This window comes from Lichenostomus cassidix, chromosome 1Ab (assembly GCF_008360975.1).
Source record: "Lichenostomus cassidix isolate B80296 chromosome 1Ab, HeHo_3.0, whole genome shotgun sequence".
NCBI lineage: Eukaryota > Metazoa > Chordata > Aves > Passeriformes > Meliphagidae > Lichenostomus > Lichenostomus cassidix.
This window is the reverse complement of record NC_139481.1, coordinates 10,542,368-10,547,025: the sequence shown is the minus strand read 5'-3', so window position 1 is coordinate 10,547,025 and position 4,658 is coordinate 10,542,368. Positions and strand designations below refer to the sequence as shown.

The following is a 4,658-nucleotide window of genomic DNA, read 5'->3' as shown; positions in this document are numbered from 1 at the left end:
AGGACTTGTTTCTTGCATTCAGCATAAATCCAAACCAGCTACAGAACACAATCACCCAACTGAGGATGAACAGCACAGATGAAACAAGAATTACTTTTTTGAAGTCATGCTTTTCATGATACCTTGTTCTAATAAGGTCTGATTTGGTTAATCACCTTGCACAGCATGTATGTATAGGATGTATCAAATGTCTGGAATAAAGAAAGATTCTTCAAAAGATCCTTTAGCTTTGGGGGTGTGATCATAGGTTGTCTAAAACATACATCTCATCTGGAGCAAGCATTACTGCAGCCCTCTGTAGAGAGGAGCTGTAGAGGCCTCCAAATTCCTTGCTCTGATTCAGTAGAAAAACAGGCTAAAATTAATAGCCTGTTCAGTAAATACCTCTCCTATGCAAGAGCTTCTGGTATGGTTACAGAGTGCCTCATGACTGGTTTGCTCAAGGGATGCTTCACTGCTCAGATGGTTCAGTCAAGGCTTATCAGAAGCCTCTGAGACCCTAGAACACGGCAAGGATGAGAGGGGTGTGTAAGCGTGGATGTATGTATATGTTTGTGTGTATATATGTATGTATGTGTATATATGTATGTATGTGTATGTAGGTGCAGCCCCACACCATCACAAGCACCTGTGTATTCAGAGCAAGTTAACTGTTCTCATGTTATCAGTTCCTTTCTTCACTTAGGTGACAAAGGTCCTTGAATTGCCTATAAAGTCTCCTACCCTAAAAACACAGACTGGAATTTCTGCTGTTTGTCTTGCATAAACCTTACCTTACACTTCTAGCAGTGTTAAAAGAATGCTATGGCTGCAAGGTCAAGCCAGTTAAGAGTGGAAATCTATATTACAGAGATTTCTGCAATATTGGTTTAGCCTGTCATAGACGTTATGGTACTGTCTTGAATTACACAGTCACACATTAGTTCTTCTGCATGCTCCTATCTCTGTGGATCAATCCAATCTGTGTGCCAGATAACACTACAGCCAATAAGGAATGAAAATATTACTGTCTTGAAGTTTGGGCAGTCCATCCCTCCTTGGGAGGTAGATTTGATCTCTTCACTTATCACGGTGTACTGCTTCTACTCTGGACAAAAACACCTGCACAGATTTTGTGTGTGTGTGTGTGTGATCAGCAGTACTTTGTTCTTTGTTATCTGGATTCAAAGTCTGAGGATCCAGCTCTGATTTGGACAAACAATTAAGACAACTACTGCTGTAGTCAGTGAAAACCACCTTGAGTGTTTAGAGTACTATAACATGCAAAACAGTAGTACAAAGCAGACCCTAGTAAATACGCAACCAAATTAAGAAATATTATTTTACTTTAATTTCAACATGAATCATTTCCTCTTATCTCATAGGAAATCTAAAATAAATGGGCTAATATATTTCATTGCACATAAGTAAGTAGCTTCATCTCCAGCAATGCTTTAGAGAATATGCACTATATTAAGCACAGAATCTGTACATTTGAGAATAATGAGAATTTTTTTTTAAGCAATCACCATCCATCTTGAGTACTAAAAGACAAAGCAGTAGGATGGAGGAAAGAAATATGTGTTCCTATAAAGTCATATCACAGAGCAAATCCATGGTGAAGCAAATCAGGGATGAACAGATCATGTTAACTTTTATATTGCCTGTCTTCTTAGCATTTGAGCTGGAACCTCACTGTGATGTTCTTTTAAACTTTTGCAATGGATTTACTTAAATTTGCTTACATTTACATAGAAACCCTGAAGTAGATTTCTCCAAGACAGTCTGTGTTCCTCAGCTTCTAGTTAAACCATTTATTCTTGCTCACTTTGAGAAACTTATAATAAATTACCTTTTTTATATTAATCTTGAGTATATTGACATAAATGCTCTCATTCAGAGACATATAAATCAGACGGTGACTGCTATGTTAAAAAACTCAGCTCCTCATTGTTTAACGATACATCTAAAATATAGAACAGGGAAAGCCAAGGGATTCTAAGCCTGCACAGGAATTCTCATGACTCTGGCATCCCATGGTATGCAGTGCTTTTATTTGCTCCAGCTAACAGGTGAAGAGAAACTGAGTGAAAAGGAACAATTAGTCACAAAGAGATTGAAACCTTGGGAACTTCCTGTTATTCAAAATTTTACTGTCCTATCTTTCCACAAAAACCAGGACTAACATCTAGCTGAAACTACCTGAAACTACCTATTTGAATTTCCTCCAAAGCAAATTTTTTACCCTGCAACATGGTTGCCAAAGTCTGGCCCTGGCCAAACACCAGGCACCCACAACAGCTGCTCACTCTCTCTGCCCTGCCACAGCTGGGCAGAGGAGAGAAAAAGAAAATAACAAAGGGTCATGAGCTGAGATAAGGACCAGGAGAAAACACTCCAAGGGCAAAACAGGCTCAATTTAGAGGTGCAATGTGAATGTATTGTTAACAAAATCATAGGAGGATAATGAGAAGTAAAATAAGCTCATAAAAAAACACTTTTTCTTCTTCCCCCAACCCCTCCCTCCTTCCCACTGACAGCACAGGGAACAGCGGGTTTGGTCAGTTCATCACCAGGATCTTCCACTGCTCAGGGAGAGAAGTCCTTCCCCTGCTGTGCTCTGAGGTTCCTCCCATGGGAGACATTTCTCCGTGAACTTGTCCAGTGTGGGTCCAACTCACCAGCAGCTGTTCTCCCAAACTGCTGCAATGTGAGTCCCTCCACAGGCAGACAGTCCTCCCAAACTGCTGTGCTGTGGGTCACTGATCCATGGGCTGCAATCCTCCAAGGCCAGGTTGTTCCATCTTGGGAGCAAAGCCCTCTCTCCACTGGGACTCCCACTGGATCACAGCCTCCTCCAGGCATCCACCCACTCCAGCATGGGCATCTCCTGCATGGGCTGTGAGTGAATCTCTGCATCCCCTATGGACCCCATGGGCTGCAGGGGCACAGCTGCTTCACCATGGTCATCCCCACAGCCTGCAGAGGAATCTCAGCTCTGGCACCTGGAGCATCTCCTGCCCCTCCTTCTCCACTGACCTTGGTGTCTCCATAGTGTTTCAGTCACATGTTCTCGCCTTCTCTTTTTCTCTAACTAGAAACAACCGTGTGCACATCTTGTTGTGATTTCTCCTTAGATCTGTTATCACAGAGGCATAACCAACATCTCTAATTGGCCCAGCGTTGACCAGCAGCATGTCCATCTTCAGAGCCATCAGGAATTGGCTCTGCTGGACATGGTGAAAGCTTCCAGCAGCTTCTCAGAGAATCTCTGTGGCCCTCCTGCTACCAAAAACCAGGCTGTGGAAAACCAACACTGTGGTGCATAGGTAAATTGGTTTTGTTTTTCTAATTGGTTTAATCTCTGCTGCTATGAGTCACTGTATGGGATGTAGTAGGAGAAGGCAGCATGTATTAGGAAGCTGACTTTTACAAAGCTACCCACAAACTCCCTGGCATTTTCTATAATCAAGATTGCATTAGTAGAATAAATCTAATTCTACTTTTATTGTTTTTTATCAGGAATGGGGCATTCTGGAGAGAGCCATATTGCAATCTGAGTCAATATTTGAGTTGATAACTTGCTCAATAAATCCAGTAAAACTGGAGACAGTTTTACTGTAAAACTAATTTTAACTAGCTAAAGCCTTTTATGCTTTATCTAGTTTAAAACTCCCGGAGACAGTTAAAAAAATAACATAAAAAATTTCTTACAGAAATTTCTTATTGTCATATATTCTAGAAAAAGATTAAAACTCAAAAGTATTCGTACAGATTTTTTTCTTTCTTTTGTAGAATGCAAGACCTTCATACAGCTTTTTGAGCTTTTATGGGTTACGTAGTGTTCAAGTAGTTGAAGCTGAGGTCTGAAGACTGCTGTGAGAATCTTGTCTGAATTCTTCTTTCAGTGATATAGGATATAGGTGGTTCTGTATGAAGGCCAAGATTTTTAAATGCAAAACAGAAGGTGGGTGTCCAATTATCTCTGGGATGGAATCTGTAATATTTAATGGAATGGCAGCATATACTATAGCAAACCACTCAGTAACAACATGCATTGAAAGAGATTGTAACTGAGATCTCACACCAAAAATCGTACAATACATAATCTAGTTCTCAGCTGTTCGTGATGTTAATCCAGGCAAGCACAATGTACCGTGGTACAAATGCTTCATTTCTCTTTAGGCATGCGAGGGGCACAGGGCATGGCAGGGGGCTGCTTACAGAGAGCTTGGCTTCTGAAGGAAGATTTCTTTTGCCTCACAGCCCTGGGCTCCAGTGCTACACTCACAGCTTCTCTTGCAGGCTTGATCCTGATTTCACAGGAATTACAAAAACAGCTACACCCCAGATTAGGAGTTTGCACAACTATTTCAGCTACAGGAGAGATCATGTTAGCAACCATCTCAAAGCAAAGGTTTGTTTACTGCAAAACTGATGAGACTTGGACATTCAATGGCTTTATTCTGCAGTTGCACAAGTGACCATCAGCACACTGGGTCAGACAGACTCACTGACCATCACTGCACAGGGTCACAGCTTCCTTTTTCAGGGTTTCCTTGTGCTGCAGTTTCAGACACGTCCAAGATCTTAACCTCTGTCTCTGCTCTGCATTCTGCACTCCTGTGCTGGTTCCCTTATAGCTCTCAGCCTGATGATCTGTAGCTGTGCTTCAAGCT

The 4,658-nt window shown here is 41.5% G+C and overlaps 1 long non-coding RNA gene across 1 annotated transcript in view; it reads left to right on the top strand.

Moving 5' to 3' along the window:
- LOC146442924 (uncharacterized) overlaps positions 1 to 4,658 on the top strand; it is a 300,193-nt gene that overhangs the window by 262,843 nt on the left and 32,692 nt on the right. The gene's annotated exons all lie outside the window — the stretch shown is intronic.